General features: G+C 32.6%; 1 protein-coding gene and 1 long non-coding RNA gene across 2 annotated transcripts in view; one reads left to right on the top strand and one right to left on the bottom strand.

The window, feature by feature from the left end:
• LOC126766615 (uncharacterized) overlaps nt 1-7,610 on the bottom strand; it is an 80,817-nt gene extending 73,207 nt beyond the window's left edge. Inside the window, exon 1 of the mRNA XM_050484369.1 lies at nt 7,580-7,610. The gene's annotated coding sequence lies outside the window, so the exon portion shown is untranslated. The remainder of the gene's footprint in view (nt 1-7,579) is intronic.
• LOC126767064 (uncharacterized) overlaps nt 1-27,650 on the top strand; it is a 448,370-nt gene that overhangs the window by 37,109 nt on the left and 383,611 nt on the right. The gene's annotated exons all lie outside the window — the stretch shown is intronic.

Genomic DNA, 27,650 nt, shown 5'->3' with positions numbered 1-27,650 from the left:
AGTATTCCAAAACTGGGATTTTACTGAACTCGAAATGTATTTTTACTTGGTAGACTCTAACCAAAACATTAAAAAAAATAATAATGAACACCAAAGAAAAATTCTAACAAAAAGTAAATGAAAACAGATAATAAAAAAGGTAATTCACAATTAATATTTAACGAGCATATGTAATTTACAAAGCAAGCAAAAAAAACTTGTCGACAATATTTACCGTTACAAATGCGCTGAAATAAATCCAGTTAATCGGTTAAACCAAATTACCACAGATGTGTGGACAAACATAGCGGGAGGTCTCATTATTTACCAACGGAACCACACACACACACAAACACACATAAAATGGCCAATTTAAATCAGGCAGTCCAACCGATTTTTTATGCCACCAAGTGGTCAACTAACTAGGTTAAACAGGCGTGTGCGTTTGCCTAGACACGCATGCGCAGGTGGATGTGAAGAGCAGAAAAAGCGCAAAGGCGCAAAAAAGCGTAATCAAGTGTATCGGATTGCATTGCGTGCCGCGGCGGCCACAACACAAGCAGCGCGAGCAGCGTGAGCCTACATCGACGACGCAATCAATTAAGGTTAATACGCCACCATTTCCCTAATCGCAAAGCGCGCGAAACGCGCCGGCAAAAAGCAGAACAGCAAATAAGAACGTTGTAATGAATGACAGCGGCGGCAGCGTTGACGATAGCAGCGTCGAAGCTGTCAAACGCGCTCGCCGCACAAGTGATCAGTGATTGACTGCACGGCTTGGCGAGAGTAGCGCGGGCTAGCGCGCTGACTTTCGGGCACAACGCATGCTATTGCGCTGCGTGTGTGTATGTGTGTTTGAGAATGTATTTTAGCAGGTGCGTGAGTTGCTTGCAACAGGTGGCTGCCACGCCAAACACAGCGGCGACGTAAAGAGGCATTCAAATATTCTACTTAAAAGCGCATCAGCGCGCTGGCATAACCGCGTGCGTGTGCGTGCAACTTGATTTGCGCGCTGCCACACGAAGATAGCGCAAACCCGCTCGTAAATAGAATTAGAAAGGCAGTTTGCTGCCACTTTGCGGCATTACGGCGTTGTGTCAATGAGAGTCGTTGAGTTGTTGTCTGTCTGTAGAATTCACAGAAGCCAGTCAAACATTGATTGAATGCTGATTAATGTTGCAGCAACAACAAATTGCGGGTAACTTATAACAGCCGGGTATTTGCCACCTTGACAGTTCATCATTAATCGCATCAATGTCGCAGACAAAGACAGCGCTGACTCTAATACCGCAGAAAGCAAACGAGAAGGCATACTCACATATATAGTCAGATATAACTGTATGGCATAGTATATACACACATAAATATGTATTTGAACATTTAATAAACATTTCTTCGTCATTTGCGTTTATTTATTAATGTCTCCACAGCCAGCACCTGCGACTTTTTATAGCTTTCCTCTCGCTGCGTGCGTGCATGCAACAAACAACAGTGAATTATGCATATGCATATATAAAATCATAAGCGATCTCGCAATTCGCAGCAAATGTCAACCAAATGACCTGCAGTTTAGGCGGCACCATTGACACTGCCGCTCGGCGTTTTTACTGCGCAGCTGCAGCCGCCCGCCTACGTGTGCGCGCATGCGTGAATTTATTGCCGACAGTTTTTTATTTCATTATAGTTGCTTATTCGCACTATCATCGATAGAATTATTGAAAGTAATAAATAAAATTAATGTGAATAAAAGCGATGGCGATTCACCGACAGCGACAACGCCCACTTTGTTGCGTGCTTTTGTGTTGTGGGAACGATAGCATCTACAAAAATATGAAAATATACTGAAATCTACAAGTAACAACAAACATTTTGCAAATCATTGGAAAAAAGTGGCAATTGCGCAGGTGTAATAGGTGCAAAGTCCGGTGTAAGTAACCTTTCTTCAACTTATACTGGTTAGGTCAAATATTGTTGGCAACTTTTTGGTTTTCCTTTTTCGATTATATGAATTTGAAGTATTTTGTGTATTTTCTAAATTTTGTAAATTTTATAAATTTAATTAATTTTTTTAATTATTGTAATTTTATTCTAAATTTAATTTAAAGTATAATTACACATTATAATTAAATTTTCTTACTTAGCAAAATTAAAAAAATAATAAGTAATTATAAATTAAAATTTAAAAAAAGTAATTCAATATAATGCTAAATTTAAATTTTATTGTAATTAAAATTAAAATTAAACTAACAATTAGTTAATTTTTTTTAATTAATAAAAAATTAAATTAAAAAAAATGAATTATTAATTAAAATTAAAAAAAAAAATAAATTAATTAAAAATTTTATTTTAGTGTTAATTTTAAATTTTATTGTAATTTTAATTTAATTAGTTTATCTATTAATTGTAATTTTACTTTAAATTTAGTTCTCTTTTTTAATTTTTTAAATTAAAATCTGATTTTAATTTTAATTTAATTTCACTTTCAAGTTTATTTTCACTTTAAGTCTCACTTCACTTTTATGTCAATTTTAATTAAAAATTTAATATTATTTAATTAATTATCTTTAAATTTCTTTTTAATTTATAATTAATATTTTAATTTTGTTTTTCTTTCGCTTTTAAGTTAAAGTTTGATTTAATAATTTTATTAATTCCATACTCACCTTCAACTAATTAATTCTGATTTGTTTTTTTAATTTCATTTTATATTTTCAGTTTAATTTCAAGTTTATTTTAATTTTAAATTTAACTTTAATTTTATGAAGTTTCAATTTAATTTAAATTTCAAGTTTAAATTAATTTGTATTTTGATTTATTTTTTACTGTAATTTTATTCTGAATTAATTTTTAATTTTTCCTTCTTTTTTTAGATATAATATATTTTTAATTGTAAATTTATATTAATTTTTATTATACTGTTAATTATAATTTAATTTCAATTCTAATTTTAATTTTATTATTCAACGATTTTTATAATTTTTTTTAACAATTTTAAATTCAAATTTAATTTTGAGTTTAATTTAATTTTAATTTTAAATTTAATTAAATTTTAGTTTTAATTTTGATTTTAATTTTATTTCCAATTTTTTTTTAATTTCACAATTTTTTAAACTATAATTTCAAATTTAGTTAGAGTTAGTCTTTTTTCTTTTATTTTTGTATTACGCTCAGTTAAATTTTAATTTTGGCTTTAATTTTAATTCTGCTTTCAATTTAATATAATTTTAATAACAATAAGATTTACTTTTAAGTTTATTCTTATTTATAATTTTGGTCTTTCCTTTAATTTTAGTTTTAATTTAAATTTAAATTTAATTTTTAATTTTAGCTTTACTATTTTTCTTAATTTTATTTAAAAATTAATTTTTATTTCAATTTTAATTTCATTTAAATTTTTAATTTAACTTTCAAATTTATTTAAAATTAAATTTCTTAAATTAATTAAGTTAATTTTTTTTTATTAAAAATAAATTTTTTCTACCAATTTTTTTTAAATCTTTCAATATTTTAAAATTCGTAAGCAAAAGTTCCTCAATATTTCAATGCTTTTCCATTTCACTTTTTTCTTGAACTAAATTGCCTCCCGAAAATTGCCTTCATTTTCCGCATTCCTCAAATTAGAGCCAACACTTTCAACGTAAGCTGCCAAATAGCAATCACCAGTGCAGACGCGCCGAAACAACATGTCCTTGCCACATTCGGCCGTGTCAGGTTGAGGCATGAAAAAGTGAAATTCCGCAAAAGTGTGCCACTTTGTTGCAACAGAAGCTACAAGCGACAACAACAACAGCACACTCAGAAAACAGACATGCTTTCATTCCTACGCCAAAAGCAACAAATACAAAAGACACACACACAGTTAAGCCGCTGCCTGCTGAGTCTGACCCATGCAGGCATTGCATTTGCATAAGTCTGGCCGAAAGCGATGGTAATGCCTGCGATTGCACACCGAAGCATGCACAGAATTTCGAAAAAAAAACAACAACAACTACAAGTGCTAACAGCAATTGCCCAAAAAGTGCAACATTCAAAAAATCGAATTTAAAGAAGAAAGTTTACCGTTGCGCCGGACGGATGAGTTGGCCGTTTGCGCTGCGCCGCGCCGCGCCTCTCCGCGCTACGATTGGCACAGTGGGTGAGCGACACAGCGAGGTCCAATGCTGGTCTCCATCGCTGCCTTGCTTAGGTGAGTGACTCGCGAGTGCGCCTTGCAAGGCGCTGGTTGGCGGTTGGCGTCCTAATGGGGCTGCCTGCCTGCATTTGCATTGAAAGTGAATCTCGCCTGATGGCGGCGCAGAGCGACAGCGCCGCTTAACAACTGTGAAATTACAAAATTCAATGAAATCGAGGCAAGAATTTCGCGGCAAGCACATGTGGCATGTGTGTGTTTGTGGTATGTGTGCGCGGCATACACTTGCCAAGTCGGCAATCAGTGCGATCTCACAGTCGAGTATTTATTATGTGCATGCATTCGGTAACGAAAGACTTAAGCAACGAACTTTCCTACTTTCTTTCTGTCGCCGCGCGGCGCACGAAAATCGCCAGCAATTTCATTTTCAAATTCATTTTCATTCAACTCATTTTTGTCTGTTTGTTTTTTTCGCTGTTTTTGTTGTTGTTGACTCGTATTTGGTTGGCTTAAATTATTTTAACTGCTTCTAAACGAATTAACGAAACAACATATCATGCCACGGCGCAGCACAACATCCGCAGACAAACAGTCAGTCAAACAGTCAAACGTGCCACACGACACAAAACAATGCCAATCAACAGCACCGATGGCAGTGACATGCGGCAGCTAATCAAGTGAAAAACTACGTTAGACATGCCACAAAACATTAAAGACAAAAGCAACAAAAACAACAAAATAACACCAAGACTACCAGCTTGGTGGAAGAAAGCGCTGCTTAGTACTCAACAACAGCGACATCGTCAACAACAACAACAAAAACACGGCACAGCTTTTGCATATATCAATCGTTGCCCGCATCATCGGCCGCCAGACATGCCTTCGAGAGGCCGCTGTGTCATGTGGCAAGTTGCAAGTGGCAAGTGGCAGCAGCGGCAGCGGGTAATTGCAAGTAGCGCGGCTAAAACTTTTTCCAACACTACCTGCTGTTGCTGCTGCTGGTGGTATTGTGTATGCAGCAAATGTTGCAAGTGCAATCGTGCCGCAAATGTGCAGGCGGCAAAATGTGTCGCGCAGCCTGTTGTAGCAACGAGTTGTAGTATTTATTTATTTATTTTATTTAAATACACTCTGTTTACTTGCCTGTTGCACGTACATACGTAAGTATATATCAATTATTTTCTTTCGTCAAGCTAAAGTAAATAAGTGGCAACTGCTGGTGTTTAATCCACAACTTTTATTTGATTTTATAAGCTCCAGTGCCGCCGTGTCGGCTGGCTAGCGCTGGTGTTGCAATAAAGTTGAAAATTATTGCCACGAACTCGGCTGACCTCAATGGCAGGCAGCGCAACGTGTTGTTGCCACCAGAGCGCAAAACAACGCGGCGCGGCTCTCTAATCGATCGAATGAAACGAGCGAAAAATCACTCGCCAAGCACATATTTGATTTGCCCACATGTTGCACGAATCGTTGTTTGTTTTTGTTGCTCTTATTGTTGTTGTCAGTTAGCTAGTTAAAAGTTGCTGTGATGGTGTTTATCGCCAAGCGCAATGCTAATGTGCCAGTTTAAAAGCAATATTTAATGGCTTTTCAGGCAATTACCCGTGTTGTTGTTTTTGTTGTTGTGCTGTACTGCCACTTTGCTGATTTGGTTGGTTTTAGTACACCGTAAGCGGTGCAAGAAGTCATTGAAGGCTTTTAGGCTATTCCTCTCTGTGTGTTGTTTTCGTGTTTGGATATGTTGTTGTTGTTATTATAGTTGTTCTAGTTTTTATAGTAGTTGCTTTAGTAGCTGTTGTGGCTACCATTGTTGTTGTGGCATTTAGTGCCTGCACTAGTTACTTGCACTTGCTGCTTTGATTGGCGTTGCAACAACTGACCATGCAACAGACGCCCCCACATCACTGTTGCATGCTCGTGAACTTATGCAGCGCAGTGCTTTGCATAGGCACACACACAACCATGCCTACATATGCTCGTGTGTGTAAGTATGCTTACAATTTCCAACTGTTCATTTCTCCTGCCACCTTAATGAATTCAGATCTCAAACAACTGCTGCTGGAATGCCTTAACAACATTTCCGAATTTCTTTACCCAACACACACATACTCAGATATGTATGTATTTGCTTACAATTCCAACATTCGTTTGTTTGTTTGCACTGTCGCGTCAAGTGTTGCAATGCTCTATTTGCACCATATTGCCAATGGTTGCTTACCATATGGCACTACGTTGTTATTGTTGCTGCTGTAAGCTTATCTGCTGTTTGTTTGGTGAGTACTTGCCAACTTGACAGCAGTCTGTGTAAATATTTGTTGTTTGGAGTTGGTAAAATTTGAGTGAACAACACGAGTCGTGGTAAAAGTTGCATGCCACAGACAAGCTTGCTACTCTTGCACTTATTTTTGCATACTGAAATGATTTAATTGCAGGAATTCGAGATCGACAGCTGCCATGAGTTTGTGGAAAAGTGAAATGAACTAGCGAAATGCTAGACATACAAGCTTAGCTGCACAGCCACATAAATACTAGTATGGGTAGGACTTGAATATAATATCAAAATTCGATATTTCCAAAAGTTCATTTTGCTATTGTATCTGAATGTCTTTTAACGATTTTAATAGTCAAAGTCGAAGCGCATATTATCATTATTCTATTATTCTTATCCAGAAGTATGTGCTTTATAATAGTGGCAAGCTTTTCGGCGTGAAAAGATATATAAGCAAAAAGATTAGATAGAGGATGCTATGAAATACTGAAGTTGTAAGTAATGTGCAGATTTATACCAGAGCAAACAGTTTTTTAACTCAGTTTTAGAATAAAAGTCGTTAACGTTTTTGCTTCATGGATTGTTGCCTACATATTAGCGCGTGTGTGTTATAAGTGTGACACAAAATGTTAACAATACTTCTTATATTTTATATTTCTATATTTTATATTAATGTAATAAAAAAAATATATTTTTTTTCAAACGAAAGTGACTTGTACACATTCCGTAAAATGTTGCCTACCTCTTGGCGCTGGCTGAAATATAATGTTTCATTTATTTATTTCAATAAAAGCGTCACTAATGTAAGGAAAAATGGGGTACATTCGTTATTTCAAATAAAGTTTATAATTCAAACTACTGAAGAATTTCTGAATATGTTAGAAAATGCTGCCTACATTTTGGCGCTGGCTCAAAATTAATATTTCGCTAATTCTTTCGAGAAAAGTGTCAATGAAATAAGGCCAATATGGATATATTTATACTTCAAAATTAATTTTCTATATCGGAAAAGCAAGGCACTTGTAAAAATGTTGAGTGCTGCCTACATTTTGGCGCAGGCTAAAAAAATGTATTAATTTCGAGGTAAATGTCAATAGAGTTCATTTTCAACACACCAAGTAAATAAGATCTCATTCTGATATCCAAAACATTTTTTCTTGTATTTTAGTATTCAAAAATATTACAAAAAAATTTTTACTTACATTTTCAAATGCTCTAAAGTCATGTATATCTGAAAGTATAAAGAAAATTAGAAAGTTAAGTATGGAATGATAGAAAATTAATAAATTTTAAAGTTTTTTAAAAATGAAAACATAAATTAATTTTTTTATTATTTCCAAATGAATTTTATAATATTTTTAAAATTTTTCTAATATTTTTTTAATGTATTTATCTTATTTTTACTTCAAAAAATGTTATAATAAATTTTATAATATTTCAATAATTTTTTTTTTAATTTCAAACAGTTTTGTTAGTAATTTGAAGTAGTAAATTAAGAAAAAAAATTTATTAATCAATATTCTCAATTCCTGAACAAATATTTTGCATTTTAGACAAAAATCCATTTTTAAATGTCAACCCTTATCCACTGTCTCTCTCTCTGCATATTATAAACAAGTATACCTAATGCCCAGCAAATTCTAATTTTATACGCTCAACTGCGATCGACAACGTCAACTTTTTCAGCTGGCAAAATTCATCATTCCGGTTGACGGATATTTCCCGTTGCGCCGCGTGGTTTAATTTATTTTAATTTCTCACTTCGCTGCATCCACATCGGAAGTGACAGTAAGCGCACGCCATGCCATGCCACAAAGCAACACACAACCACAAGGCAGCGTTGTGGCATGCAACAATTTGCAATATGCAATTTGCCACATGCAAGACAATACTCGATGAGCTGTGATTAATTGGATTTTGTTATGAGCAAAAGCTGGCAAGGGAGCTAAGCTCTAAGCCGAACAAAGTTTGAGAAGCGTTTCAGTGCCTTTCTTATAGCGCGTGTTTGTAAATATGTGTGAGAGAGAAACGAAAAGCGCGTAATTGAATTTATTCGCTTTTCCAAGCTAAAAGGAGGTCTATGAATTTAATAAAAAAATTTTATATTTTTTTCTAATTTTTTTTCAAATAATTTTTCGTAAGTTTTTATTTATAAAATTTTTCGATTTTCTCTATCTATCAATAGTCCAATATAAAAAAAATTATAAATGATCGAAAATCATTTCGAAATTCCATTGCGTTTTGCAGCGCCGCCATCATTTGTGTGCCCCTTCGCTCAGCTGCGTTTTCTCCGCCCAACTCCCTAGCCGCTGGCCAACTGTATGATCCATAACTGTTTCAGCTGCCACTGCACCACATGTGGTCAATGCGGTCAAATGAAAGCGAAACAAACAACACACACACATACGCACTCATAAGTACACACACTCACACACATACACAAAGGCAGCGTGCAACAACTTTTCCCTGTGTCATTGGCGGTGCTGTACAGCATGTTGCAGATGCGCATGGCGTGGAAATGGAAAATGCGCTGTACAAGCGATGAGTGAACTTTTTCCGACACACACACGCGCACAAAAGCGCTCACATACACGAAAGTATGGCTCACAGCAAAAGCACAACAAAAGTACAAAAAAAAAAAAAAAAAAACAAAAACAAATAAAAAGTAAAAACTGTTTATGCCACATATATTATTATTATATTATTATGTTGTTGTTGCTGTTGTCGTCATTGTTCACTGCCGTTGTTGTGTATAAAATATGTTGACCGTCAATGCGCGCGCATCAACGAGCAGATAAGCATTTATGTACATGCAACAACAACAACAACTTCGTGTAGAAAAACACGAAAACACACTCACACACATTCGTTGTGACCCATAAATGATGGGAAAAAAGTTACGAGCTTGTTGTTTGTGCCACCGCGAATGTGTGTGTGTGTGCGCTGGTCGTTTGCTGCTTATTTATTTTGCTGTTGCGCCGCTTTTTGCTGCCTGCCTTAATGGTAGAACTTTTTCGAATTATTTTTGTACTTTTTTGCGTGTTTTATTTGTGTTTGTTGTTGTTTTTATGTTGCCCACTTTATGCGCTCAGCTGCAGTGCGCCTTTGTGCGCGCGACATTTTCTTTTCATTGTCAAATTGTCAGTTTGAAAAATTGCCAAATGGCAATTGGCATTCAGGCATTTTGTGTTTTTTATAAATAGCCAAATAACGGTGATTTATGGTATGGCTGCGCGTGGCGTGGTTGTTGCACTGAGAACTGGTTTGCTTTAGAAGTTGGAGAGAAAATGTTTTCGATCGCTTGGGTGGCGAACCGAAAGTGGTTGCTTTTGATGAAAAACCCAAAAAAACTAAGCTTAAACATGTTATAAGAAAAGACTAATAAATAAACCAAAAACATATAAAAAATAATATATAATATTTTTGTGAAAAAATATTAAAATTGTTAAAAATTTGTAGGAGAAAGCATTTAGCATATTTAAGTTCGTAATTTTCTAGGATGACATACGCAGTATTTAATTGATAAATTAAGTAAATAATTTAATTAATTAAATAATAATTAAAATTAAGTAATTGCGTAATTAAATTAATTAAAAAGTAATTTAATTCTTGGCTGAGAGGACTTATAATTTTATAGGATGCCGTTCTTAGTACCTAATTAGTAAATCAGATAATTAATTAAATTAATTAAATAGTAATTTAACACCAGCATAAAATCAGTTTTTTCGCAAGGATTATAAAACGGTAAGGAAACTGCCAAAATTTATTTTCAATTTCATAAATTCTCTTATAACTGGTGCAAATTAGTATCATTAGAAAAGTTAAGAGTTGCCATCTTTTTGAAAAGGTTAGAAAGCTTAGAGTAGACAAATTATCACTTACTTAAATTTTTAATTAAAAAAATTAATTTAAAGAAACCAAACTAAATAGTTTTAGGAAGGCTATTTGGAAAATTTTCTAAAGCAGAGTTGCCACCTATTTTAAATTAAAAAAAGTTATAAACAAAATGTGATACAAAGTAATATAATTTTTTTTATGCTGTATTCTTTAGTTCTAAAGTCAAATTAGAGTTGCCAGCCGTCTGAAATTTAATTTTTGCAACAATGATCAAATAATTTGTTGGATCAGATTTAAATTTTAGGTTTAAAGAAGTAAGTAGTTCTAAGAGTGTTGCCACCTGTCGAAAATTTATATTTAATTAATTGAAAAAAAATTAAATACTTATGAAAACAATGATAGAGCAAAATGTAATACAGTGGTACAAAAATTAATTATTAATTTTTTCTGTGCTCTCTAGACTATACTTGATAGCTCTAAGTTCAATATTTTTAACGTTGCCAGCCGTTTGAATTTTTTTTCCTTCAGAACAAATAATTTGTTGCCATTATTTATTATAATATATCTAAAACTTGTAATTCGGTTTAGAGAAGTAAGAATTTTTCGAAGGTGTTGCCATCTGTTAAAAACTTCTGTCTAATTAATTGAAATAAAAAAAATAAATTAAATATTTAATTAAGAGGAACAACCTCAACAGTTTTAGGAAAAATTTCTGCCGTAAATATTTTTAAACAGTATTGCCACTTTTTTATTTTCGTAAAAAATTTAAAAAAAAATAGTTTAATGTAGTTTCTGATGCAATTTTTTTATCTTATAGTTTCAGATACAATTTTTTGATCATAAGAGATCACCTTCAATAGTTCCAAGGTCACTAGTAGTTTTCGTGTGTACATAGCATTAAATGTGTAGCAACTGGCACTGCCCTGAATATGGTAGCTCGTTGGTTGCAAAAGCGTCAAAATCCACAGCGAAGGATTGTAATTTCACTGTTGAAATTTTATTACAGATGAGTCGGAGCGCTTTTATTGTGAACATATATACCTTTCAAGTGAAACTTTGGTTCAAGTCAATATATTTGCTTATTTTTAAATGCCACTTTATATATCTTACATATGAGGATTTCGTAATAAAATCACTTAAAGTACATTACAGAGTTTATGACCCTACCTCTCAATCATATAAGCAATAATAAAGTCTCAGCAAGTAATTAAAAAATAACAAAAAAATTAAAATCAAGCATAAATTATATAATTTAAACAAAAATAAGTGTGTATGTCTATATACATAAATATATATCAGCAACACATTGCACAATCAGTCACGTCAAACGGCTGTCAAAGGCCAGAAATCACTTTCTTCAAACAATTACGCGAAAGTGTTTCATAATTTCCTCGGCGTTTGCATGTACACACATACACATAAAAGTGCATAATTGAATTAAAGTAGCTGTACATGAGCATGTAAGTGCTTATGTGTGTGTGTGAGCGTGCATGAGCTTAGCTAAAAAGTATCATAATTGAGAAAAATGGCAAGTAATACACGTTTTCACTGACATTACACGCCAATTAGCTTATGCACTGGCGTATGTCATCGCAGCTGTTTGCTTCTACATATGTGTGTATGTGTGTTTGTGTTGAAAACGTCACACAGCGTGCGCTCGTAAAAAGCAAGGTAAACTGCAAGGAATGTCAAATTGTTATGTAGAGAGTGAAATATGGAAATTAATAAAGTAACTATATATGTCGGCATGTGGACTCTTAAATTGCGCTCAATGCAGTTTCATTGCATATAATGTATTGTTTATGTATAAACATACATACATATATGCATGTGCGTTAATTCGAGAAATACTTTTGCTTTTTACTGCACAAAGAAAGTGTGCATAAAACGATGCTTCGCTTTATTGCTTAATTGTGTGTGTTTGCTTGTGTGTTATACCAGTGAGTGAGCGGTGAGTTAATGAAGTGACATTTAATAAAATATTATTTGCTTTTAATTAGAAATCATCCATGCTAAATGCTAATTATGTGCTGATGATGTATGTTGCTTATTAGTTATACTTTTTCTTTTCAACACACCCACAACCATCGCGTTGGCAATCATTTTTAATGACATATATTTTATATTTTCCATATATATTTTATGATTTGCTAGAAATTAATGTGATTTAAAAGTAATACATTTATGACTGCTTTCCGTCTTGGAGACCATCACAAAGGGAAGGGCAATAAATTAAAAGTTATAATCTCAATTCTAAAATCAAGCATTTAAATATAATATTTAACAATAAGTTTCTTTAAAAAATTTCATAAGAAAAGCAAAATCTATCTGCAGCAATCAGTTTAGGAAATATCTACTTTAACAGTACTTTTCAGAAGTCTTTGTAATCAATTCAATTATTTCATTTCACTTCACTTAAGTTATGTTTTCATTTTAATTTTAGTTTTAATTTAAATTTTATTTTCGTTCTTATTTTAATTTTAATTTTATATTCAATTATAATTTTAATTTCATTTATAATTTTGATTTTAATTTTAATTATAATTTAGATTTTAGTTTTTAAATAAGTTTTAATTTTAGTTTTAAATTTAAATTAAATTTTAATGTCGATCGTAATTTTAATTCAATATTAATTTTAATTACAATTTTAATTTTTGTTTAAATTTTTAATTATAATTTAAATTTTTGTAACTTCAATTTTAATTTTAGTTTAATTCTAATTTTATTTTAGTTCTTATTTTAATTGGTAATTTAATTTAAATTTTAATTTTATATTTAATTATAATTTTAATTTCAATTATAATTTTTTTTATTTTAATTTTTAATATAAGTTTTAATTTTAATTTTATATTTAATTTCAATTTTAATTTTAATTATAATTTTAATTTCACATTAAATTTAAACTTCAGTTTAATTAAAATGCAATTTTTAGTTTACATTTAATTTGGATTTTAAAGATATTACAATTTTATTACAATTTTATTTCAAATGTTTTTAAATTTTTGTATCAATCATTGTTGCTGTACATATATTTATTTAATTTTTAATTTTCATTAGTTTATATTTCGTTTTAAAACCTAGCGTGAAAATTATTTTTTTCATCTAAATTATTTTTTTTTAATTTTCTGCTTTTTGATATTGTTAGTTGAATATTCAATTAATTTTCAATTTTCTTCAAAATGTATAGTTGTCATTTATTTAGTAATCAAGTGTTCAATTTTTTTTATTATATTTTAATTTTAATTTAATTTATTTTAATTAAAAGTTTATTAATTTAATTTTAATTAATTTAAATTAATCTTGTTTAATTTAAAATAATTTAATTTGATTTATATTAGTTTAGGTTAATTAAAATTAATTTAATTTAAATTTTTTTTATAATGCCCTTGAAAGCCTTCTGGAATATTAAGAAAATAAGAAAAATTAAATAAAGTTAATCTCATTTAAATTGGTTTTGTTTTCTTTAATTTAATTTAATTTTTCTCCTTATCTTAATTTATTTTATTGAAATTGGTTTAATTAAATATTTTAAAAATTTCTATCTTTAATTTTTTTAATTTATAATTATATTTTTTTAAATTTTTTTCTATTACATAACATTATTTTTAATTTGCCGCCCCAAGCGCACTTGATAACTGCATTGCACATTACATCCATGAGAACTCCCAGCATTGACCACCAACGAGTTTGTTGCTTAAGTCTTTCGTGTAATTTACGAAAATAAATATGAACAATATCAATTTGGCTACCGGCAATAATTGTCAGTGCTTTTCTGACCATGCGGTCGAATGCATGAAAAAATGGTACATGGCTTTTTGTACAACAACAACAAATAGCTAAAAAAAACTTTCACACACAGCGAAGAAAAATTCATTCAACTGCAACGCCTCTTTGACACCGCCAGCTATTTGGACAGCTCGTTGCAGTTTACCCTTTAACGCCGGCATTTAATGGTAATAACGCACAGCGCTAAATGTCTCAAATATATCAAGCGCTGATGCGAAGACGGGCTATCAGTGACGCTAATCAGCGTTGAGTCAATAATAAGTTGCCGCTAACAAGCTGGTGTGTGGCTTGGATGCTGAATTATCTATATATATAAATTGTACGTGTTTGTATGAGTAAGTATGTGTATGTTTCAGTATATATGTGTATGTTTGAGTATGTGTGCGTCTGTTTATTGAGGCGTTCGCACGCCAACCCTCCTCATTTGTTATTTCTTGCCTTCAAACTATTTCCCATGCGATACGGATTTTTGTTGATTGTTCGCTGCCAGCGCACAGAGCAAACATGTGCGGCTGTGTGTGCCTGTAGATTTTTCATGTTCACTTTTTATTTTCGCTGTCTATTTATCAGCGCGCTTATTACTACGTCTGTTTGTAGGAAGTTTTCTACGCTCTTTTGCTTCTTTTTCTGTAGGCGTGCTAAGCAAATTTGTCTAATTGTGTGAGTGCTGCCACACAAATACTTAGCTACAAGTACATACATATATACATACATACATGTATGCATACACATGTCATTTAACAGTTAACTGCTGCCAAATGAATACACAAAAGCTTAACCATGACGAGAAGATCGCCTGCCAAGCAGAAAGGTTGTGTGGAAAGGTGAAAGAGGAGTAAACGCTTGCAGGCTTTCAAAGTCAACTGGGTGTTGAAGTGGTAAATTCAACACTAGCCGTAGCATGACATGGCAACACAAAAGGCTGAAACACCATAAAAATCGAAATTCTTTTAATTTTGTGTGCATTTCACACGCAACTTACATAGCCACGAATGCAAATATAAATACGATCATACATATATCCATGCATATATACTATAAATCGGTTATGCCTAGCACTTCATATGAAACACGCCAGTCTCCAGTGCTATATCGACGAGCGCCAGCCAGCGCTGACTAATGAACAGCCGTAATTCAAAGCTAAACTACTATCTCTAATCCCGCCTACCCCGCATACGTTTTGTTCTTAGCCAGCTGTCAGTTGCGCTGTGCCGTTGAGTGATGGCCAGCAAGCAAACGTCTTGCACAAATTTAACAACGTTCCTTTCTTAATTAGTCAGCTGTGCTATGCTCCAAGCGCGATTTCCAGCTGTAAAGCACAAGCGGGCATAGCTTTACGTCTCACTGCCTTTATGTGTGGCGCGTTCAGCAAGCCATGACTTGACAGCAGCGGCTGTTGTCTGGTGGTGGTGGCAAATGTGGGCGGCCTGGCGCTGCCTTATTTTCATATTAAGTTATTTTTTAGCCTCTAAATTTGTAATTTTTATTTTATTTTTCTTATTAAATTAGTTTTTGCCTGCTTTTGTTTTATTTTTCTTTTTTCTACAAACTGCTTGTGTGTTGGCATGTGGAGTTAGTAAGTTAATTCATGCTTGGATAGTCATTGTGGACTCTTTTGGCGAAGAGTATTGGGTAAATGCACCACAAAACAAGAAATATCGCTATTTTTTAGATTAAGTATTTGAAAAAATTAAAGTCTTTAAGTGAAAAATCACATAGAATCGTCTTAGCTAGTTTTGAAAAAATAATTTGAAAAACAAATTTAAAATACGAAACTTTTTTTTGGGAAAGTTTTAATATATATATTTATTATTATACAGTAGAGGCCCGCTAATCCGGACAGGGTTAAAAAACTCAAAATTTCTATTATGTCCCTTGTAATCCGGACCGACATTCTCTATCCGTATTCTCTAATCCGGATCACAAGTTTATTATTCACTACATTCGCTTTTATGCTTTATTGGTTTAAGTTTTTTTTTTTTTTTGTCTTTTTGGAACATGTGTATTATTTGTTATAATAAACAAACAGAAATTTATAAATATTTTTTCATAATCCATAGTTCTGATATGTCTTTGGTAATCCGGATTTCCTTATATTTCGGATAGGGGCCGGTTTTAATTGATCCGGATTAGCGGGGCTCTACTGTATAATAAATATTTTTAATATTTTTTATTCCAATTTAGAAACAAAAACCACTAATCATTGAAGAATATATATTTTTTCATGTCTTGAAGTAATATCATTACTGTTAGAGAAAGTTTTTTCAACAAATAAAATAATGTAGATATTATAAAGCAACTTTGGATTGTTACACCGGTCAACAAAATTTTTTTTTGATTTCTGATTTTATGCAAAAATCTCTTTACAAAAAAGGAAAAGCAAGTTAGATTTTTACACCGGTCAACAAATTTTTTTTTTTTTTTGATTTTATGCTCAATTCTGATTATAGACAGTGAAAACAACAAAAAAATTTATTTTTAGCTTATAAAGTTAACTTTTGCCTGAAAAGCATTTATGAATTTTTTCAATAAATATTTTTCAAAATAATAAATTTATTTATATTTCAAATTTATAAATTCAAAGACCTAAAATTTATTGGACTTTATATTGAATAATGTAAACTCGAAACATTATATTGTTACACTGGTCAACAAAAATTTTTTTTTTGCTTTTTGATTTTATACTCGTATTCTGATTATAGACAGTGAAAAATACAAAAAATTTTATTTTTAGCTTATAAAGTTTGGTTTTGCTTGAAACTAATGGGCCTGATTTGCTCATTTGAGATATAAAATAAATAAAAAAAGTCTACAAAACCAAAAAACAAACTTGTTGAAAAAAAATTCTATTATTTTTGGTGTCGGAGAAACTGAAATTTAAAAATAATAAATAAATGATTTAATTTGTTACTATTATTAAATTATGGCTTTTTTATAAAAAAAATAACACTAAATGTAGGTAAACTTTTTTTAATTCATTTTTTAAATAAAACATATATTTTTATTTAATTTAGTTTTATTCTACTTATTTTTTTTTATTTTATTAGTATATTTCCATTACTTTATTTTTGGATTTATTTATTTTCTAATTATTGTTTTTTTTCCAAAAAAAATTGTGAAAAAAATGTATTTTGGTTTGGTTTTAACTATTTTTTTTCCAAAATTTAAAATTTATTTTTTCCTTCAAATCTTATTTATTTTTTTTTAGTTTAAACTAAAATTAAATACCACAAAATATCGTCTCGCTATTTTATTGCAACACAAGCCTTGACATTTATTCCAATAAATACACAATTTATCTTTGCAGTCATCTGCCTGTGCCACTTATTGTTGCCTCCAACTTAATTATCTAAATAAAGCCATTGCTCAATCTATTGCACGTTTAACCGCTATTTACATATCGCGCTAAATGATATTGCGCACCATTCGGTAAGCTGAAGAGGAATAAGAATTGAAATCAGAGCAAAGACGAGCCGAACCAAATCGCTTCATCGCAAGTAAGGCAAAAGAAACCAAATAGAACTGTGCAAGAATAACAAAGAAGAACATTGCATGAACCACAATAGCTGAAAAGAACGAATCTAGCTCCCTTTGAAACCCCCTCTCTCCCCTCTTTCAGCAAATGAACAAAGCGAGCAGCTAACAGTTTAATACAAACGTCAGCGCATAATTCCAACGTTAAATATTGGTCGCACTACAACCACAAACAAAACATATGTATGTGCTTCAACTAATCAGTTAGTGTGTGTATGTGTGTGTGTGGCTGTGCAGTGTCTCCGCTAAATACTCGCATAAACTTATCTAAATAATCTTAATTGTTTTGCATCCGTTGTTTGGCCAAGTAAACGAGCGACCTAGCGCTCCAGCGACCAACCGACCGACCGACCAATCGACCGAACGACCGATCAGCCGTCCAGCTTGGCATCCAAGTGACCCAAATAAGCGCTGCTGGCCACTTCGGTCCCGCACAAATGACAACAGCACATAAAAATAGCCAAGCCATGCCGCAGCGTTGTAACAGCGAGTAAACAAAAGCGCATACAACAACAAAAACGAAGCACAGTAAAAACTGTTACATGGTCCCGCTTTGGCTGCCACTGCGCTGCTGCCGCTGTTACTGTTGCTGTGTGGTTGTTGTGATAGCTGTCATTTAAATATGCTTGTACATACATATTTATTTAGTGTTTAATCTCGGCTCGTCTAATGTGTTCTTGGCGTTGTTCTTGTTGTTGTCATCCACTACATCTTGCGCGCTGCAAATTTATGTACAGCATTTCGAGGCAAGAATTTTGTACACCAGTTGCTTTTCAGCGCGCACACATGCACACGTGCATAGATACATACGTAAAGATTTTTCAAACTGTGGGCTCAGCTTGGCTGTCTGTAGTTTTAGAAATTTCTCAGCGCGCAATTATTATTATTTTCATTCTTATTTTTTCAATTTATAATATTTTTATTTTCATATCACTTCTTTTACTTCTACTTCTTTCTTCTCGGGCTCATAATTAGTGGTTACACTTTCAACCCAACTCCATGGCTCTACGCCTTGTCCACCTCTCATTTCGCTTTTTACTGTTAATTTCAGTTTGACCTTTCTTGCTGTTTCTACGGTGCTTGTTCTCATGCTTGCTGCTTTTGTTGTTGTTGCTGCTTAAACAGCAAATGCTGTTAGTTTCTTAGTTTTGGGCGAGCATCTCAATTAGAATAATCCGTTGGAATTGCCACCGTGTTGAAGTAGTCGAAGCATTTAAGGGATTGGCGGGGAGGTGGAGTATAGTTAACGTTTTATATAAAAGAAAAACAAACAAACAAAAATAGTACGACCGTAACTTTCTCATAATCAACGGTAATTTCTTAATTTTTCTGATTTATTATCGTTCTTTTTTGTTATTTGCAAGGAAGAGCTGAAGCTAAGGCGTTATGTAGACCTGAATGGAATTACCGCAACATTTGCAAGAATAAAAAAAATACCACTTTTCGTGCTCGACAAATAAAAACACACAGTTTTATTGGAAACTCTTTACAAAACTGTAAATATTGGGTAGTCGAAAAAGTATTTTCGTATTTTGTCAATAGATGTCGATGCTCTTATGAGATAATAAAAATATAGAAGGAAAAATTTGCTTGAAAAAATAGTTTGTTTTGACAGAAAATGTTGTGTATACTAAAAACAAAGTCTCTTTAAAGCTGTAAAGCCGCTAGAAATATTTATGCCAATTTTAAATATGCTTTAATATGACTCCAAAATAATTTAAAGGCTGGTTTATTATTTTTACTATCATATATTTTACAGAGTCCTCTAAGTAATATTGAAAATAATGAAAAAAATAAAATCAATAGCTGGCAAGTTGATTTTTTATTCAAAGAAAATGAGAAAGTTTTTTTGAAACATAATTTTTTTGATGTTAGACGTTTGATGTTTATCAAAGAGACTACCTTTTTATCTAAGCCAGCCTTTTTATCTTGACTAAATTTTAATCGAGTTCGTTGAATTGTGCTTACAAATGCCTATTCGAATTCAAGCTAATGAATACATCGTTAATCAGCTAAGAAGTTTAATGTCGAATATCCCTAATTTCCATAATATCGAAGTTCGTTGCTTAAGTCTTTCCAAATTTTATTAAAGTTCGTCTATTAACTTCTTGTCTTGTCAAAGTCTTCCAAGTTTCTCACTGAAGCTATTTTCTTAAGGCTTCAAAATTTTCTCAAATATTCGTTTTTAAGACTTTGTTTGCAGTTCATATTATCAAAGCTTCCCAAGTTTTCAGTGAAGTTCGCTTCGCAAGTCTTCTGAACAGTGGAGACAATATTACTTTATTTAAGTTAACTTATTAGGTATTTGGATATTTTATTCAAGCTCGTTTCTTTAATCTTTCAAATATTGAAGGAAGTTCGTATATAGACCCTTTGATAATCATACTAACAAAATTCATTTCTTAAGTCTTCTGGTTAGCAGAGAAAATATTATTTTATTTTAGTTCGCTTCTTAGGTCTTCTGCAATTTCATTCAAGTTCGTTTCTTAAGTCTTACAAATATTGAAGGAAGTTCGTTTCTTAAGTCTTTTGGTTCGATATAATCAAAGCTTCTCAAATTTTCACTAAAGTTCGTTTCTTAAGTCTTCTGATTAGCAGAGAAAATATTATTTTGTTTGCGTTCGTGTCTTAAGTCTTTGAACCTATGAAGCAAGTTCGTTTCTTAAGTCTTTGCTCTTCATAATATCAATTGCGTCTTATTCCTACAGAAAATGCTTCAGTTTGTTTTTTAAATCTTCAAGGCAATAAGGTTTCAAAGCAAGTTCATTACTTAGTAGAATATATCTTCTTTGAAGAAATACTGAAAGGTACAATATAGGAAAAATTTTTGAAGAGTTCACTACACAGCTTATTTGAACAGCGCAAGCACAAATCTTAAAATTTATAAACAAATAAAATTACTAAAAGAGTATTGGATATTATGATATAAAACATTTTGAAAATACTTCTCACTCCTCAGCAAGAACAAGCACACACACATCCAATATTAAGAAGAAAATTAATTTCTAATAAATTATGCTGCTGAGTTGTATGTTGTCATTCAAATGAGTTTGCAGTTTTTCAAGCAAACACTGAGCCACTGCCAGTCACAAGGCCGGCAAGACAGTCTGTCTCCTTCTCAGCCACATTGCCACAAATGTCAAAGCATAGACAACCGGTGTTGTCAAGACAAACGCTAAAGAAATTATAGCAAATTAAAATTCCTACGAGATCTGTACACATCCAAGCAAGTGAGTGTGTGTGTGTGCGTGTGCCAGGAAGTAATGTGGCAAGCGGCAGCGCAAGCGACCGCTGCTATCCTTGCAATCACAGTTATGAGAAGGTGCACAAGGCGCAACCTACACACACCCAGATGTGATGCGAGCTGGGCAACGAGCGCGCTAAATTGATTGACAAGTTACGTTGCAACAAATGCTGCACGGACAAGCATAAACACAAAAAAAATTGCAAGCAAAATGTGCGCAACAATTGTAACAAGCAGAAAATGCTGCTGACAGCTGCCCAGATGCCAAGCGCCCGGCTGTAACACATACGCTTGTTGCTGTTGTTGTTGCTGTTTTGGCTGACTGTGATCTTCCTGCTGCGCCTGCATGTGTAATTGCCATGTTGTTGTACGCCATATTACATAAATGCCAGACACATATGACACAGAGTGCAATCACTTTTTTTATGTGCATGTATGTGTGTGTTTGGTACAGCAGAACAGCGCCCATGTGTCAGCTAGCAACAGTGGCAATGTGGAGGCAATAATTGCAGGCGCAACAGGTGCCTCTCGAAGCGCAGCGCTGCGCTAAAGTTAGCCGCGAACGCTTTTACAAACTGATAAAGTATTTATATTTTTTTAACGACTTGTTGGTTTTGTTATTGTTATTGCTGTGCGCCTAACTGGTTGCGCTCATACAAATTAGTGCCATTAAATAATTAATTCAGTGTCTGCTGTTGGCAAATACGCGGGCTCAAAAGCGGTGGTTATTCGCTGATATGATTGTCACTAGAGCAATTTCACTGCAACCGGAGTAGGTAAATTTAGGTTTTATGCGAGCAAAACAGTTAATTTTAATTTAATTTAATTTAACAGTTAGCTTTTTTTTTGTAGGAAGCTTGATTATCAAATAACATCTTTGTGGTAGAAGGTAGAGCAGAGAGAATTTTCTTGAGAGCAACAATATTTTGTTTTTATGATTTAATTGGCACATTAAATTTGAAAAAAAATCGCATTTTTAGATATATAATTTCAGAAAAATTCGAAATTAGAAAAAAGTTTTGAAAAACATTTTCGAAATTAAAAATATATTTCGACAATAAAGAGCTTTAAAGCTAAAAATACTTATAATTCGAAAATATAATTATAATTTGAAAATAGTTTTGAAAAAATTTTTCGAGATTATAAAATATTTCGAAAATAAACAGTTTCAAAGCTGAAAATATTTATAATTCGAAATTTGAAAATTATTTTCGAAATTAAAAAATATTTCAAAATTAAATAGTTTCAAAGCCGAAAAAACTAAATAGTCAAAAAGGTTTGAAAAAATTCAAAATTGTAGAAACTTCAAAAAAATAAAATTTGAAAAAATTGTGGTCTGAATTATTGAATTGTACATACTCATGTAAGAAAGCGCTTTTTATTCTCCAATCTTTGTTTTTCATAAAAATAAATTTTGCGGTAATCATCGGATGGACTCGAAAAAAGTTTTGAAAAGCATTTTCGAAATTAAAAAATATTTTGGAAAAAAGAAGGTTTTGGAGCTGAAAAATATTTACAAAGTTTAAAGAAAAGAAAGAAATTCGATCCTGGAAAAAGGGAAATAAATTCAGTTATATTCGAAAATCAGATCGGAATTTTGAATTCTACAAATTTATTTAAGAAAGCGCTTTTTATTCTGCAACTTTTGTTTTTTCATATAAACAAACTTTGCTAGAATCATCAAATGGAATCCAAAAAAATATTAAAAACAAATATTTTTCATTTCGCTTGAAAAAAGATTCGGAAGACATATTTTCAATACAAAAACAAAAAAAAAACATATTGAAAAAAAAAATACGAAAACATAAAAATTCATTTATGTATGTAAATATTGAAAACTTTCAAGTACAAGATGTTTGGAAATTTTTTTAAAATAATAGAAAGAATCTTTTTAAAATGCTTGAAATTAATTTTCGAAAGTAAAGCAAACAGAAATTTTGAAAAAAATTTTGAAAACATAAAAATATATTAAGGTCCATATTGAAAACTTATATTCGAAAATATTTAAAAGAAGTCAAAATAAAAAAGTATATATATACTATTAAAAGAGCGCTTTTTCTATACCCCAGTTTATATTTATTTATAAAAATTAGCGAGAAGCTATGAAATGAAATCAATAAGTATTTCAAAACAAGGAAAGCTTTAGAAGCTTGCTTTCGCTATTAAAAGTTATTTTCTTATCGTAGAAGGTAGACCAAACATTCAAAATTATTTAATATTGCTTTGTGTAAAAAAATGAAATATTTGGCAAAAAAAAAATTATTTATTGTATTGAAACAAAAATATTGTAGTATGGAAAAAATAAAAAATTTAATGAAATTTAATTTCACTAAAAATTATATTCAAAGCTAAAGAGAAATATCTACTGGAAGTAAAAGAGCAATGTTTATATACATATATTATACATATTCAAAAACATATTGTATATCTAAACGTACATATGTACATACATATGTATATGTAAAGTTTGTTCCAAAAATTCGAAAATCTGAAACTCTTTTTCAGTTCGCTATCAAAATAAATATTTTCTACTCATGCATTTAATCCAAAAAATTCCCCAATGCTCCTTTATATATATATATATTTGTATATATAAACACAAAAACCAAAAACAATCGATTTGGTTTTCTTTTCTCCACTGAAAAAAGCGCTCTAAAAATGTTACCATTCAAATTCAAATTAGCTGCCAATGCAATCGAATGAAAATACGAACAATTGTTGCTTATCACAACAAACCGTTATAAGTGCGTCTTTTGCTGCAACATGCGATTGTTGTTACAGTTAGGAATGCCCATAAACTTTCAAGAGCTGAAGACGCTTTTTTTCGAGACAACCCAAAGCAACCGTTGAAGACGCAGCTAAAATGTCTGTGTGTGTAAATATGTATGTAAATATAACATTTCTGTAACTGTGTTGCACAAGTAAGCTGTTTGGAGAACTGGAATTGATGCTAAGCAGCCGCAAGAAACTCATAAAAATCAGATTTTGTAGCAATAATGGGTGTTGGAGGCATATCTTAAGTTTTGCGTAATTCTAAATTATTTTTTGAAATTATAAATTGGAATAAATTGCAGCCGACTTAAGCTAAAATGTAACGGGTTTGAAAAAATTGTTTAGCTGTAAGCTTCACAAAAGCTGGAAAAGTGTTTTGGGGAGTAATCATACTTTAACGCTCACATAACTAATTGTGTGGCAAAAACTTGTCTCATGCGCTTAGCCGATCTCTGTTAATGATGGTGACATTGAATACGTTAAAGGAGCAATGCTTAACAATTATGGTGTACTGATCTAATATCAATAGAGAGGCAGTAAAGCATCTCAACACCTCTTATTCATCGACTTAACTCATTTTGGTTAATTATTTAGCTAAACTTATATCAAAAGATCTGATTCTTTTGCCAAAATTTATTCAAATCAGCTGCAACTTATTATTATTTCACAGTTTAAATACTTTCCAAAAGTACTATCGAACTTAGGATGTAATGAAAAAAGGACCTGAGCTTATTTACAGCCGGAGAACCTCAGTGCCAGTACTACTGAGCTTGTTTTTCTACAATTCCAAAAAATTAAAAAAAAATCATTGTCTTGAACAATGAAAACTGTTAATATTTATAACAATTTTTTCTTTAATTATTTAAATATTTCACAGCAATAATAGCAAATGTTTGATGAGATGTGTAAATATATTAAAAGTTAATGAATGCTACAATAAAGCGATATATATATATATACATATACATATACGATACATATGTATATCAATTCTGAGCTTCATATTATTTATTCTGCATCGTTTGAAAATTTGAATCAACCAAACAATTTGTAGCATAATGTTGTGTAGTAGCACAAATTTGTTTCCTTAACTCAAAAGTTTTACTAATTATACAAAATTTAACAAATTTTAGCGCCAACTTCAAAAGTGAGCTTAAATGAAGACACATTTTTTGAGGCACTGCTCAAGAAAGTGAAATCAAAAAATCATATATTTTTTGAAAATTATTTTATAAGTAAAATAAGACACCACGGGCTCCAAGCAGTACCCAGAAAAGCAAATAAGTCATACAACTAAGTCTTATTGCTAATGGTCTATCCATTTCTTTAAGTAAAGTAGATATATTACTATACGAACAGCAAAAATTTCTGATAACTTCAGGCAATGGCGAATTTGAATGCTGAAAAATATACAAATATACTCAACAAAAAGACTAGCTATTAAAAAATATTTTTCTTGTGCCCTAGCAGCCTTTGATTTCAAATGCAAATTATTATTGCTAGCTCTATATAATGGATCCTGTTGTGAGAGGTTCGCGTTCTAACGCTGTAAGCCGAATATATGAGTATTCAAAAAAAAATTTAGTAATAAATTGTTAAATAATATTAAAAAACTTAAAATGTTTAAAATCTATACACAACAACAATTTGTTTAACTTCAGCAGCAAGTTCGTTGCTTAAGTCTTTTATGTGGGCTGAACCACAACAATATTAGTAAATGTCTTCAGCCTATGGCAAATATTCTTATTGAAACGCTTTTGAACCTCAATTGGGTAGTTGTATTCAATACAAGCAGAAGTTCTAAAAGGATATTTCTGCTTCTTACGCCCACGTTTCATATATCCTGCTGATCCTTTTATATCCGAAACAAACAGAAACATGTATTTAACATATATTTTGGTAGCTTTTATATATTTTTTGTAATTTTTTATATATCCTTTGTTATCTAAATTATTTATGCGTTTGGCAGCTTTTGCCAAATTGAGTTTCTGTCGTATTTCAGATAACAAAATGTTGCCCAGTAGCGCTTAAAAAAAGCTAATTTTACATTTACATTTTTACGCAAGTTTTCAGTACAAAATTATTTAAAATATTTACAATGCGTAGCTTTGTCTTTTTAATATTTCATTTGTCACAAGCATATTATTTTCCATATTTTTATATTTTTTTTTACAGCTGAATAACAACGTGCGAACATATGTAATTGTCCTCAGCACTGCTTTCGCTGCAGAAGTTCGCTGCTTAAGTCTTTTGATAAGCGAACTTTATTTTAGAATATTTACAATTTTTTATTATATCAAATCTTGTGCATAAATTGTATATGAAATACTCATACACATACAGTACTGCATTTTTATTTAAAAATTATTTTCACAAAAATTTTAAAATATTCTCAAGCACTCACTTCTTGTACGTTGCACGGCTGCTGCACTCGACACTCGCCAAAGCGTTATCCTGGCTGCTGGTAATACTGTTTTTTTTTGTAGCTACAACACTATTGCACTTGCTTTTCTTTATTGCTGCTGAAAACAGCAAAGAGTTGCTTTTGTTTTAGAATTTTGTTTTCAAGTTTAATCCTTGAACACTTTAAGCCTCAGCAGTATGTTTCTTATACGCAGGATGCACAGTATCCTATTTTTTGTTTCATTTATTTTAGTTTTAAAAATTTTCGGTGAATTCAATTTGCTTATTTCTTGACTCGCTGAAATTTTCTACAGTTCGCAATATCCAAAATTCGACAGAATGACCAAACTTTATAATTCGGCTCCTTTTTCGGCAATGCACACACGCAAGCACACACTACTTGTTGTTTGACTTTCCGAAAAAAAAAATATTCGTTACACTTTGCTTCGAATCGAAAAAAAACACACACATACGCACTTAGCTATGTATATGTTGCAGCAGATTGTGTCCGGTTGTTGGTTCGGTTTATTTGAGGCAAAAATATTCGATTCGGTTTTTTGGCTTTTGGAAAGGAGGAAAGCGAACTTGACCGTAGAGAGGTGACTGAATAACTAAAGTATATGCCGCGCTAATAAGTAGTTATATAAGTTCGAAGGCTTTTCTTTTTGAGTGCGCGCTGCGCGAAGAAGAAGATGTTGCGGCTGCGCCGGCGATCGCTGCGACTGCAAATGCGAGTGCAAAAGCGCTTGCGAGTGCTGTCTGTCCGTTCCACTGTGGCCGCTGCGGATGCTCCGACCAACTGTTGGTGTTGTTGTTGTAGTTGCAGCAATGCGATGAGTTCCGCGCTGTCTGTGCTAACGCCTTGGCAATGGCAATGCTTATGAATGCCCCACAATAGCGCCAATAGAATGAAAGCGGCAACACAACGCTCGCGCAGGCAGCAACAATGAACAGCAATGTATACGTGCGCGCGCGTGTGTCTGCAAGAAAACTCCGAAGGTAAAAGCTAACAAAAGCGACGAGCGAAGAAAATAAGCAAGAAAGTCGGCACGGCGGCCGCAACAAACAGCAACGGCACAAAAAGCACCGCTCAGTTGTGGCAACAATGCGGCGCGCTCTTCTTCAGCGCTCCGTAGCCGGCCAACACTTCATTTTCCTACACTCATTTGTGGCTTTCTTTCTTTCGGTCGCGGTTTGTAAGCTTTAGCGGCAGCTGCGCTTGATTTCTTCTGCCGCGCGCCAAGAAAAACCATGCTCAGCCAGCAAGCAGCAAGCGCAAGCGCTAGGTCTGCATTGGTAGGAGAGCGCGTTAGAGCGCATCATGCCAGGAGCGCGCTCTCTGCTTTGCGCTCAACAGAGTTGTTGAAGGTTATCTGCGCCGCCACGGCCACGGCCATGGTCAGCTGCGCGCCAGCTTAGCAATCTCTGCGCTCGGTCGCTCTCATAGCGGTGGTGTGCCGGCTTTCATGGCTTTTGTAGCGCTCTCTTGCTGTTTCTCTAAGCACATCGTGCACATTGCCGCACCGTTTTACTAGCAACAGCTGTCATTGTGGCATTGCCGCCGGAGTGTGGCGGTTGTGTTGCTTGAAGAGTGCACACTTGCTGTTGCGAATATTTTGTTTTGGCGAGCATTGTGCGATATTACGTACTGCTTTGCGATTTTTTATTGCACGTGCGTGCTAGTTTTTAGAATATTT

Source organism: Bactrocera neohumeralis, chromosome 2 (assembly GCF_024586455.1).
Source record: "Bactrocera neohumeralis isolate Rockhampton chromosome 2, APGP_CSIRO_Bneo_wtdbg2-racon-allhic-juicebox.fasta_v2, whole genome shotgun sequence".
Lineage (NCBI taxonomy): Eukaryota > Metazoa > Arthropoda > Insecta > Diptera > Tephritidae > Bactrocera > Bactrocera neohumeralis.
This window is presented reverse-complemented; position numbering and strand designations above follow the sequence as displayed.